Source organism: Antechinus flavipes, chromosome 2 (assembly GCF_016432865.1).
Source record: "Antechinus flavipes isolate AdamAnt ecotype Samford, QLD, Australia chromosome 2, AdamAnt_v2, whole genome shotgun sequence".
Classification (NCBI taxonomy): Eukaryota; Metazoa; Chordata; class Mammalia; order Dasyuromorphia; family Dasyuridae; genus Antechinus; species Antechinus flavipes.
The window spans coordinates 547,999,274-548,013,574 of record NC_067399.1 but is presented as its reverse complement, the minus strand read 5'-3'; positions in this window follow the sequence as shown (position 1 = coordinate 548,013,574).

Below are 14,301 nucleotides of genomic sequence, written 5' to 3'. Positions count from 1 at the left end.
TTTACTGATGATTTTTAATAGATGCTACTGATTATTTTAAGGAAAAGTCCATTTATTCCTATACTCTCAAGTGTTTTTAATAGGAATGGATGTTGGATTTTATCAAATGCCTTTTCTGCATCTATTGAGGTGATAGTATTTTTTTTGTTAATTTAGTTATTGATATAGTCAATTATGCTAATAGTTTTCCTAATATTGAACCAGCCCTGCATTCCTGGTATAAATCCTACTTGGTCATGGTGTATTATCCTGGGGATGATTTTCTCTAATCTTTTTGCTGATATGTTATTTAAGATTTAGCATCAATATTTATTAGGAAGATTGGTCTATAATTTTCTTTCTCTGTTTTCAACCTACCTGGTTTAGGTATCAGTATCATGTCTGTGTCATAAAAGGAATTTGGTAGGAGTCCTTCATTCCCTATTTTTTCAAATAGTTTATATAACATTGAAGTTAATTGTTCTTTAAATGTTTAGTAGAATTCACATGTAAATCCATCCGGCCTGGGGAGTTTTTCTTAGGGAGTTAATTAATAGCTTGTTCTATTTCTTTTTCTAAAATGGGACTATTTAGGCAATTTATTTCTTTCTCTGTTAATCTGGGAAGCCTATATTTTTGAAGGTAGTCATCCATTTCACTTAAGTTATCAAATTTATTGGCATAAAGTTGGGTAAAGTAACTCCTAATTATTGCTCTAATTTCCTCTTCATTGGAGGAAAGTTCTCCCTTTTCATTTTTAAGACTAACAATTTCATTTTTCTCTTTCTTTTTTCTAATCAGATCTACCAAAGATTTATCTATTTTATTGATTTTTTCATAAAACCAACTCCTAATTTTATTTATTAATTCAATAGTTTTTTTTTTTACTTCCAATCTTATCAATTTCTCCTTTTAATTTTAGAATTTCAAGTTTAGTATTTGATTGGGGGGTTTTAATTTGGTCTTTTCCTAGCTTTTTAAGTTGCATTCCCAATTTCATTGATCTTCTCTTTCTCTATCTTATTCAAGCAAGCCTCTAAAGATATAAAATTTTCCCTTATTACCGCTTTGGCTGCATCCCACAAATTTTGGTATGTTGTCTCATTGTTGTCATTTTATTGGATGAAATTATTAATTGTGTCTATGATTTTCTGTTTTACCCTTTTGGATAGGATTGTTTAGTTTCCAATTACTTTTTGGTCTATTTACCCCCTACCTTTTTGTTGAATGTAGTTTTTATTGCATCATGATCTGAAAAGAATGTATTTACTATTTTTAACCTTTCTGCATTTAATTTTGAGGTCTTTATATCCTAATATATGGTCAATTTTTTGTAGGTTCCATGAACTGCTGAGAAGAAAGTGTATTCCTTTCTGTCTCGATTCAGTTTTCTCCAAAGATCTATCATACCTAACTTTTCTGATATTCTATTTACCTTTTTTACTTCTTTCTTATTTGTTTTGTGGTTTGAGTTATCTAGTTCTGAGAGAGCAAGGTTAAGATCTCCCACTATTATAGTTTTTCTGTTTATTTCTTCTTGCAACTCTCTTAACGTCTCCTTTAGGAAGTTAGATACTATGCCACTTGGTGCATATATGTTTAGTATTGATATTGCTTCATTGTTTATGCTACCCTTTAGCAAAATATAGTTTCCTTCCTTATCTCTTTTTAATTAGATCAATTTTTTGCTTTTGCTTGATGTGAGATAAGAATGGCTATCCCTGCTTTTCTGACTTCAACTGAAGCATAATAGATTCTGCTCCAGCCTTTTACCTTTACTCTGGATGTATCTCCTTGCTCTAATGTGTTTCCTGTAAACAACATATTGTAGGGTTCTGACTTTTGATCCAGTCTGCTATCTGCCTTCACTTTATGGGAGAGTTCATCCCATTCACATTTATGGTTAAAATTACTAATTCTGTATTTCCTGACATCTTATTGCTTGACTGATTCTTGATGTCTCAATGAATCATTCATTTCTATTCATTCAGTTCTGATTTTTAATGAGTTATTTTCTTCATTAGTTTTTTTTTTTGTTTTTTTTTTTTTGTTTTTGTTTTTTTTTTTAACTTCTTTTTGTATATGTCCATTGAGTTTTTAAATGAGTTGTTTTGCTCTATGGAATTTTTTTCCATTTCATTAATTTTTTTTTTTACTGAGTTATTTTCTTTTTCCAATTTACAAATCCTACTTTCCTGGGAGTGCTTTATCTTTTCCAGTTCACAAATTCTGTTTCCCTGGGAGTTCTTTACCTTTTCCAATTCACATTTCAGGAAGTTGTGTTCTTTTTCCACTTTATCAAATTTTTCTTTTAATGAGTTATATGCCCTTTCTGTACTCTCTTGCAGAGCTTCTTTCCTTTCCACATTTTTCTTCTAGCTCCCTTTTAAGATCTTTTATAATTTCTTCTAAGAGAGCCTTGTGTGATGGGCACCAAGTTTCATCCCCCTTTGGGGTTTTGTCTGGACATTGTCTGCTATTACTCTCCTCAGAATTGAAAACCTACTCTTTTTCTGTATAGAAGCTATCTATAGTTAGTATTCACTTGGTTTTTTTACTCATTTTTTAAAAGCCTTTAGGGTCTGCCTTCAGGACAAGGCTTAGCTTCCTCTGCTAAGGGAAGAACAGGGATGGATATATGGACAGTAAGTGTCCTGGAAACAGGCTGCTAAGAGTAGCCGAGCTGCAGAAGTGCCCTGTGAAGAGCCTTGCAGCGGAAATGTCACTGCCCTGGGGAAAGCAGCTGCACTACAGAAGTTTCACTGTCCCGGGCAGAGCCCCACACTGTGCAGAATTATGGCTTCTCTGGACAGAGCCCTGCATTGTGGACTGTGGCTGCACAGCTGTGCTTTGATCTGTGCTGAGTCACTCCTGGTGCTGGGTGGGTATAGCCAAGTCTGTTAAATTCTGGCATTTTTTTTGGAATACACTCTACCTTTGGTATTTGTGTAACTTCTCTGCTGATCTACAGCTTTGCAACTAAAGCAGAGCTGCCAATCTGTGGTAGAGTCCTCCCTGCAAATTCTCTACTCAGAGATTGCTCTTGCCCCAGTCTGCTCAGTGTGCTAGCCTCTCTGCCTGTACTGGCCTGCTCCCACTGATCAAGACAAACCTTCTCTGACAATCTTCTAGATTATCTTCAGCTGGTAATTTGTTGTACTCCCAATATTCATGGATTTTACCAGTCAAGCACTATTTCTGAGGCTGAATTTGGTAATTAGTTGTGAGGATAGAAGGGGAGCTTAGAATGAAGCGTGTATCTTCTCCACCATCTTGGTTCCACCCCAAGGTCTCTTATTTTAATGTAATTTTCACTGTATGATGATTTGAGTTTTGATGTTGTCAAATGATTCCTGAGTCATTGATAGTACCAAGGACTTAGGTGGTAAGAGCTTTCTTTTCTGGGTCTTTAGACTATAACATCTACAGGAGAAGTTACATTAAAGTCTATATTAAATTTTTCAAGCCAGTAGGTAAGCAGTTAGTGCTTTATCATTGTATTTCATATTTGTGTTTGGAATATATGACTGGCACACATAGCCATAAAATTGACAGCACCTTACTCCTTTGATGTAATATTAAATAAATCAAATATTGGATAGTATTGAGAAAATCAAACATTGATTTAATATGCTATCTTTGATTCCATTCTGTAATTGATTTTATTCTGTAACAGCCTAGCCCATGTTTCTTTTGTCTCTGAGTGAAGTTCAGAAGTCATTCTGTTGGATGCAATCCAGTTAGAAGACTTAATCAGAAAAAAGTTGGTATTCACCTCTAACCTCATTTTGATAAAACAGGAAGTTCCTATATAATTCTGCAACCCTCATCATATCATTAACACCTTTAATTGTACACAGGATAAATATTTAATCTTTCTTATTTTATCCTGTTTGATACTGGTATTTATTCAGCATTTCATGGCATGAATATTCAACAAGTTACTTCTTAAAGGGCTATAACACATTCAGTGAGTACCTCACAGAGTCTACACAAAGTGAAAATGTAAAAAATTTATATGACTTATGGCTAGCTTCATGCAAATTCTTCTAACTAAACATGTTGGGGTTTTTTTTCCATTTCAATAAAGATTTCATCATACTTCTTAGCCTATTAGTTTCTTTTGTAAAATTTTTGGGTACACATTTCTCTAGCCTATACACACACACACACACACACACACACACACACACACACACACACAGAAGGAGAGATAGAATCAGAGACAGAGACAGAGCTGAGGCAACATTTGAACTCAGGTTCTTTTGATTCCAAGGCTAGTGCTCTGTCCACTGTGCCACCTGTGCCTGCTTATTTATTTCTTACTAACACAATGGCAACTAAATAATGTTTGTTCCTTATCTACTTTGGACAAATGTGGTTAAAGTGTCACTAACAACTTAGTAGTAGAAGAAAAAGTTCAGAAGCTTTTACATATCAAATATATCTGTCTCATTACTTGTGATCCAAAACTGCACTCAGCATTATATCTGAAAGAAAATTTATATCTCCTCTATTTTTTGTTGTTGTTCATTGACTTTTTATATATTCAATTGTTGAAGTCTTTGGTTAATTTGTTCATTCAATATATACTGTGTACCTCATTTTTTCTTGCAAATAATATATTGTTACATTCTTCTTTCTTTTTTTTCAATAGTATTTACCCCCAATTACATGTCAAAATAATTTTTAGCATTCATTTTACAAGATTTTGAGTATCAAATTTTTCTCCCTCCCTCTTTCCTTTTCCTTATTCTGAAAATGGTAGGCAATTTGATATAGGTTATTCATGTGTTATCATATAAAATATTTTTCCATATTAATTGCAATTGTGAAAAAAGAAATAGATCCAAAAGAAAAAAACATGAAAAAATAATAAAGCAAATGAAAAAAATTGCTTCAATCTGTATGCAGAGTCCATCAATATTTTATCTGGATATGGATAGCATTTCCTCCGTGAATCCTTTGTACTTATCTTGGATCATTGTGCTGCTAAGAAGAGCTGAGTCATTCATAGTTTATCATCATATAATATTGCTAATACTATGGACAATGTTTTCCTGGTTCCACTTTGTATTAGTTCATACAAGCCTTTCCAGATTTCTTCTGAAATCTGCCTGTTTATAATTATTGCACAATAGTATTCCACAGCTTGTTCCGTCATTCCCCAATTGATGGGCATTCCCTCAATTTCCTTTGCCACCATGAAAAGGCCACTACAAATTATTTTTGTACATGTATATCTTTTCCTCTTATGATCTTTTTGGAATACAGTTCTGGTAGTAGTAGCATTACTAGATTAAAGTTTTATAGTCCTTTGGGCATACTTCCAAGTTGTTCTCAGAAGGGTGATGAGTTTACAACTCCATCAACAACGCATTAGTGTCCTAATTTTCCCACATTCCAAATTTTATGATTTTCCTATTTTGTCATAAATATTAGCCAATCTGATAGGTATATGATGGTATTTTAGAGTTGTTTTAATTGTATTTCTCTAATCAAAAGTGATTTAGAGCATTTTTTCATATAACTACATAAAACTTTGCTTTCTTCATCTAAAAACTGCCTGTTTATATTCCTTGATGATTTCTCAATTGGAGGATGGCTTATATTTTCATAATTTTGACTCACTTCTCTGTATATTTGAGAAAGGAGGCCTTTCTCAGAGATACTTAGTGTAAAGATCATTTTTGAAGTTTGTACTTTCCTTCTAATCTTGGTTGCATTGGTTTTGTTTCCACAAAGGTTTTTAAAAATTATTTTTATGTAATAGAAATTATCTATTTAAATTCCATAATGCTCTCTATCTCTTGTTTGATCATGAATTCTGCCCTTCTTCCTAGATCATTAGATCTAGTAGTAGACTATTCATTGCTCTAATAATTTGCCTTTGGTATCAGTTTTTATGTCTAAATCATGCATCCATTTTGACCTTATCTTGGTATACAGTGTGAGATTTTTGTTTATGCCTAGTTTGTGTGTCCTGTCATTTTGTGTTTTGTTTTGTTTTGTTTTTGTCAAATAATGGACTCTTATCCAAAGATTTGGAGTCTTTGGGTTTATCAAGCATTAGATTACTATGATCATTGACTATTATGTCTTGTGTACCTAATCTATTCCATTGAATCATCAAACAATTTCTTTTTTTTAAGCTTTTTATTTTCAAAACATATGCATAGTTTTTAGCATTCACCCTTGCAAAAACTTGTGTTCCAATTTTTTTCTCCCTCCTTTTCCTTCACCCCCTCCCTAGATGGCAAATAATCAATATATGTTAAATCCATGTGCAACTCTTCTATACATATTTCCACAATTATAATGCTGCACAAGAAAAATCAAATCAAAAAGGGAAAAAATGAGAAAGAAAATAAAATGCAAGGAAATAATAACAAAAAATTGAAAATACTATGTTGTAATCCATACTCTATCCCCACTGTCCTTTCTCTGGGTACAGATGGCTCTCTCCATCACAAAACCACTGGAACTGGCCAGAATCATTTCACTGTTGAAAGGAGCCACATCCATCAGAATTGGTCATTGTATAATCTTGTTGCTGAGTACAATGTTCTCTTGGTTCTACTCAACTTCACTTAGCATCAGTTCATATAAGTCTCTCCAGGCTTTTCTGAAATCATCTTGCTGATTGTTTCTTATAGAACAATAATATTCCATAACATTCATATACAATAACTTATTCAGCCATTCTCCAAATGATAGGTACCCACTCAGTTTCTAGTTCCTTGCTACTACAAAAAAGGGTTATTACAAACATTTTTTGCACACGTGGTTCCTTGTCCCTTTTTATATGATCTCTTGGGATACAGGCCCAGTAGAGACACTACTGGATCAAAGGGTATGCACAGTTCTTCATTCTATTTCATAGCCAGATTCAGATCAATTTTTTGGATTACTTTTTATATTATAGTTTGAGATCTGGTATCGGCAAGTCACCTATTTTTTTCCTATTCCCTTTATATTCTTGATCTTTTGTTCTTCCAGATGAATTTTGTTATTTTTTCTGGTTCTATTAAATAATTTTTGGTAGTTTGATTGATATGTTTGACTAAGTAAATTATTTTGGGCAGAATTGTCATTTTTATCATATTAGCTCAGCCTACCTATAAGCAATTGGTATTTTTCCAATTGTTTAGATCTGATTTTATTTGTGTGAAAATTGTTTTGTAACTGTTCACATAATTTCCAGATTTGTCTTGGCAGATAGATTTTAGTTTACAGTTATTTTAAAATGGAACTTCTCTTTCTATCTTTTGCTGCTGAGCTTTGCTGGTCATATAAAGAAATGCTGGATTTATTTTATATTCTATAATTTTGCTAAAGTTGTTAATTATTTCAAATAGTTTTTCAGTTGATTCTCTAGCAGGGGTCCTCAAACTTTTTAAATAGGGGGCCAGTTCACTGTCCCTCAGACTGTTGGAGGGCCAGACTATAGTTAAAACAAAAACTTTGTTTTGTGGGCCTTTAAATAAAGAAACTTCATAGCCCTGGGTGAGGGGGATAAACGTCCTTAGCTGCCGCATCTGGCCCACAGGCCATAGTTTGAGGACCCCTGCTAGAGTTTTCTTAAGCATACTATCATATCATCTGCAAAGAATTATGATTTTCTTTCATCATTGCATAGTCTAGTACATAATCTTTGTAATATGTTGCTATAATTACCTTGCTAGTATTTTATTCAAAATTTTTGTATCAATATTCATTAGGGAAATTGGTCTATAATTTTCTTTCTCTGTTTTAGCTTTTCCTGGTTTAATTAGCCCCATATTAGTGTCATGAATGGAGTTTCATATGGTATTGAAATTAATTGTTTTTTGAATGCTTGGTAGAATTCACTTGCAAACCTGCTTGTCTCTGAGTTTTCATTAGTGACTTGTTCAATTCTTTTTTTTCCAAGATGAGGTTATTTAGGCATCTTATTTCCTGATCTGTTAATCTGAGTAATTTATGTGTTCATAAATATTTATTGATTTCATTCAGATTGTCAGATTTAGTGACATATAATTGAGTAATGACTGTTTTAATTTCTTCTTCATTGGTGGTCATTTCACTCTTCATTTATGATATTGGATATTTGGATTTTTTTCTTTTAAAAAAAATCAAATTAACCAATGACATCCATCTTACTGGGTTGTTGTTGTTGTTGTTTTTCTTCTGAAAACCAGCTACTAGTTTTATTTATGAGCTCAATAGTTTTTTTGTTTTGTTTTGTTTTTACTTTCAGTTTTATTAAACTTATCTTTGATTTTCAGGAATTCTGATTTGATGCTCAGTGGAAGATTTTTAATTTTTCTTTTTCTACTTTTTTAGTTGCATGCCAAATTCATTGATTAGTTTTTTTCTATTTTGTTGGTGTAAGTGTTTAGAGAAATAAACATCCCCTAAGTACTGTTTTGGCTGCATCCCACAAATTTTGGGATTTTGTCTCATTGTTGTCATTCTTTTTAATGAAATTGTTGATTGTGATATGATTTGTTTAATTTCTTATTTCTAATCCATTCTTCTATCCTTTTTTTCTATGTCATGGGTAAATTCATCCCATTTGCCTTCACAACTATGACTTTCATTGTATATTTTTCTCCATCCTCTTATCTTTCCTTTCTCTTTGCCTGTACCTACTTCCCAGGTTTGTTATGAAGATCAAATGAGATAATAATTGTAAAGCAATTAGCCTAGTGCTTGACAATTAGGAAGTGCTACATAAATGTTTGCTATGATTATTGTTACAAAGTGATATGTACCTATAATATTCTAGGTTTTCCATTTCTTTTTCCAGGGATAAATTGAATGGGATACAACAAACATTTGCCTTTGAGTCTTCTAATTACTCATTTCAAATGAAGCCCAAATATAAGAAATTCTGCTAACTTACCACCACATCCTGTTTCCTCAATATAGGGAAGAACAACCTGAGCCAATACAAACATAATGCAGGAAGAAGGAAATCAATATTGGTGAGTTGAAAAAAATAAACAGGAGTTATATTGGTTTTAGTAATTATATATATATATATTTCAAAAGATTATCTCACTGTTGTCATTCTAACTGCTCAAAGATTTTATATTTTTCTTTACACATGTTCTTCCTTCTTTTATTTTTATGACTAAAGAATTATAAGAAAGGATCGAAAGATTGCTAGGTTACTGATAAGAAACTTAGTCATGTTAGTTTCTTTTATGTATCTAAGACAGATAAAGAACTGGTTTAGATAGCTAAAAACAATAAGGATATTTCCTACCAAAGGAATGCTTAAAGGATAGTAATACTCAGTTCCTTAAAATAATTAATCCAAGCTATCAGCAAATCAATTTCCCACACACACCACTAGAAAACTGCAAGAAAATTCTAAGAGACCTCTTAAATTCCATGTCATACTTATCAGATTGCCAAACATGTTTTTAAAAAAAGGAAAGAAAAGAATTATTGTTGGAAAGACTTGTTGGTAAATTATTGTCAATAAAATTCTGACATTTTCTGTCCATTTTTGGAAAGCAATTCAGAATTAGACAAAGTGGAAACTACCCATAAATCAGGCAATGGCGAAATAAATTATAGTATATTAATGAAATGGAACACTATTACACCATTATAACAATGAAAGGGAAAGTTTCAGAGAAATTCTGGTAAGATGTGTATGAATAGATACTAACTGAAGTGAACAAATTGTTATTTGTACCCCTCTTTATAAAGTATCAGACACTGAAATCCTTTTTTAAGTTATAGCAACCATTTAAACTTTACTGCAGAGCACATAACTCTAAATTGTGGTATATGAATATTATGGAATATTATTGTTCTGTAAGGAATGACCAGCAGGATGAATACAGAGAGGACCGGCGAGACTTACATGAATTGATGCTAAGTGAAATGAGCAGAACCAGGAGATCATTATATACCTCAACAATGACACTATTTGAGGATGTATTCTGATGGAAGTGGATCTCTTCGATAAAGAGAGCTAATTCAGTTTCAATTGATCAAAGATGGGCAGAAGCAGCTACACCCAAAGAAAGAACACTGGGAGATGAATATAAATTGCTTGCATTTTTGTTTTTCTTCCCAGATTATTTATGCCTTCTGAATTCAATTCTCCCTGTGCAACAAGAAAACTGTTCGGTTCTGCACACGTATATTGTATCCAGGATATACTGTAACCTATTCAACATGTAAAGGACTGCTTGCCATCTGGGGGAGGGGGTGGAGGGAGGGAGGGGAAAAATCGGAACAGAAGTGAATGCAAGGGATAATGCTGTAAAAAATTACCCTGGCATGAGTTCTATCAATAAAAAGTTATTTAAAAAAAAAGAGTACATAACTCTAATGTGCTGGCCACATTACTCAAATGCAAAACAGATGCTTGCCTAAAAGACTATTTTATGTAGGAGTCATGCAAGGAAAGCATTTACAGGATGATCAGAAGAAATGATACAAGGATTTTCAAGGTCTCTCTTTGGAATTGATTGCATGACATAAGAGATGCTGGCAAAGGATCACCCAGCATAGTGTGTCTGCATTCTTTTTCTTTATCCATTCCATTCTAATTTTGAGTATATCCAAACACAACAGACTCTTGGTAATGATAGTTTCTGAGGTACTACATGCGTCGTCTTGCCATATAAAAATGTAAGCAATTTAATCTTATTCAGTCTCTTGTGAATCTTCATTCATGTTTATCTTTTTTATGTTTATCTTGATACCTATGTATTTATGTCAAATTTTCTACTCAGGTCTGGTCTTTTGATAAGGAATGTTTGGAAGTCCTCTATTTCATTAAATATAAATTTTCTTCAACTCCTGGATCATAATCAATTTTTCTTTGTAGGTTATTCTCAGTTGTAAGTTTAGGTTCTTTGCCTTCTGGAATATCATATTCCAGGCTCCTTTTTTTAATAATGGTGGCTGTTAAATCTTGTATAATCCTGATTGTAGCTCCTCTGTATTTCAATCTTTTCTTTCTGACTACTTGATTGGGAGTTTTTTCGATGTTGCTCCTGGGAGTTTTCATTTGGGGAGTTCTTTCAGAAGATGAATGTGGATTCTTTTCATTTTTTCTTCATTGCCAGTTCTAAGATACATGGGCAATTTCTTTTATAATTTCTTAAAATATTATATGGAGATTTCTTTTTTGTTCATGATTTTCAGTTAATCCAATTATCTCTCCTTGATCTGTTTTTTCTGATCAGTTGGGTTTGGAGGTTTTTTTTTCCTTTTTCTAAAAGCTATTTCACATTTTCTTTTTTTTTAGTTTTTTAACTTTGTTTTATCATTTTTGATGTTCCAAAGTCATAAGTTAATTTTCAAGGAGTTATTTTCTTCAATAAAGGTTTGTATTTCTTTTTACAATGCTATTAATTCCCTTTTCATATTTTTCTTCCCTAGCTTTATTAATTTTTCCATTCTTTCATCTACTGTTCTCACTTGGTTTAAAAAATTATTTGCAGCTCCTTCTTTAATTCTTGTTTTAACTTTTCTAAGAATTCTTGATCAACTTGTTTCCAAGCTATATTTGCTTTGCTTGTAGACTTTTTTCAAGTCATTCTCTTCTTCCATATTAGTGTCTTAAGCTTCCCTACCCTCTTAATAACTCATTATGATCAGATTTTAGTTGTTTTTTTTGTTTATTCTTCTATCTTCTAATATTTCTTGACTTTGGAATTTATGTTTGCACTGGACTCTGCACACTTCTGAGGGGATGTCTGGCCTAAGCTTCTATCCTCTATGAACTTCTACTCCTTTCACAACCCTAGCTAGAGACCTTCAAACTTTCCCTGCTCTCAAAAAGGGACCCAGGGAGAAGTCTGTTCACTCATTGCAGGGTGTCAGTTGGTCAACCAACTAGTATCTATTGTGTTTTCTAGGTGCCAGCACTGTGCTAAGCAGTGGGGATACAAAGAAAAGCAAAACCCAGTTGCTGTTTAAAAGGAACTCACAGTATAATGGGAAAAGCAATATGCAAACAATTACATACAAATAATATATGTACAGAATAAATTGGAGATAACAGAGGGAAAGCACTAATAGCTTACAGCAAGAAAAAAATAAAGAAATTCTTAATTCATTCTTTCCTCCCTAGTAACTATCATTTTATAATTCTCTTGAACTTTCTAGTTAAATTCCTCAAGAAAACCCACTATAATAGGTGCCTCCATTACCTCTCTCCTCACTCTTAACTATAAGACATTTTAAATTAAATATCCAGCGGACATCTTAAACTTAATGAGTCTAAAACTAAACTATTATTATCAAAACAACATCCTCCTCTCTGTCCTTTGGATTTACAATCTAGGAGTCTTCCTAGACTCATCATTATCTCTAATCCAACACTCCCCATCCAATCTGTTCCCAAGGTTAGAATATGGCTCTTTTCTCCTCTGACATTATCACCACTCTTGTGCAAGCTCTCATCACAGTGTATTAGCCTACTGCTGAATCTGCCTAATTCAGGTCTCTCCCCACTTCAATCAATCTTCCAATCAACCACTCAAGTGATTTTCCTAAAGCACGGGTATGACATATCATCCCATTAATCAATAAATTCCACTAGTTCTTTATCACCTCCAGGATCAAATAAATACACAATTCTCTGTTTGACATTCAAAGCTCTTTATAACCTAACTCTCCCTACCATCTCAGACTTCTTACATCTTTCTCCAGTCACATATTCTTTAATTAGCAGCCAGGTGGCACAGAGAATAGAGCACAACTCTTGAAGTCAGGAAGACGTGAGTTCAAATCTAGTCTCAGATATTTACTAGGTATGTGACTTTGGCAAGTCACTTAACTTCTGCCTCAATTTTCTTAGCTGTAAATGGAGAATAATAATAGTATCTCCCTTCCAGGGTTATGAGGATCAAGTGAGGAAATATTTGTAAAACATATAGTAGGCATATTATATAATTGCTATTAACATTGTTATTATTATTATCCAGTGTCACTGGTCCACTTGCCATTCCACAAAAAGATAGTCCATTTCTCAGTTTTAGGTATTTTCTCTACCTGTACTACATGCTTGGAATGCTCTCCCTTCTCACCTTTATCTATTGGTTTTCCTTCCTTCCTTTAAGTCCCAACTAAAATCTCACTTTCTACGGAAGCCTTTCCTACCCCTTCTTAATTCTAGTGTCTTTCTTCTATTGATTTTCTCCTAGTTATCTTGGATATGGTTGGTTTGTAGCTATCTGTCTTATTGTTTCCCCCCATTAGATTATGAGCTCCTTAAGGACAAGGATGACTTTTTGTCAATTTTTGTATCCCCGGGGCTTAGAACAGTAGTAGGTACTTTATAAATGTTTATTGACGGACTCACTGACTAAAGAGGAGACTTCCTTGCAGAAAGTGAGACTTCATCTGAGACATGAAGGAAACTAAGGAAACTACTAAGTGGAGGTAATGAGGAAGAAGTTCCAGGAATTAGGTAAGCATATAAAAATGTCCAAATCAGAAAATGGAGTGTATAGTGTGAGATACAATAAAAAGACCAGTGTCATTGGATCAAAGTTTAAGAAGACAGAAAGAAAGAAAAGGACCAAGTTATGCTGGGTTTTAAAAGCCAAATCTATACTTGGAATCTATATTTGAAAAGAATGTGAGGAAGGGAATAATTTATATTTTTAAAAGAATGAAAAGGTAGGAAGGGGCTAGAATTTAAAGAGATATAAATGTCAAACAGAAAAGTTTACATTTTATTCTCTATATTCTATATTTTCATTAGGTAATAGGGAGCCAGTAGGGTTGTTTTTGTTTTATTTTGCTTTTGAATAAAACTATATCTTCCCTGAATTTTAGAAAAATCATTTTAACAGCTCTGTGGAGAATGAACTGATCTGGGGTGAATCTTGAAGTAAAGAGACTAAACAGGACAGCGTTTCAATAATAGAGGTGAGTGGTGGTGAGGGTCTGAATCAGTGATGGTTATATAAATGGAAGGTAGAAAATGTATTTGGATAATAAGGCGAAAGGAACAAGAAGATGTGACAAACTGAATTTTTTTATTTCCTTTAAGGGCTAATTGTACAATATTTCAGAGTCCAATTTTTTTGGTACAGCAAAATAACGGTTTGGACATGTATACTTATTTTGTATTTAAGTTATACTTTAATATATATTTAGCATGTATTGGTCATCCTGCCATCTAGGGGAGGGGGTGGGGGGAAGGAGGGGAAAAATTGGAACAAAATGTTGGCAATTGTCAATGATATAAAATTACTCATGCATATAACTTGTAAATAAAAAGCTGTTAAAAAAAAAAAAAAGATGTGGCAACTTAGAAATAGGTAACGTTTTGTTCCATTTCTCCCCAGCCCCCCT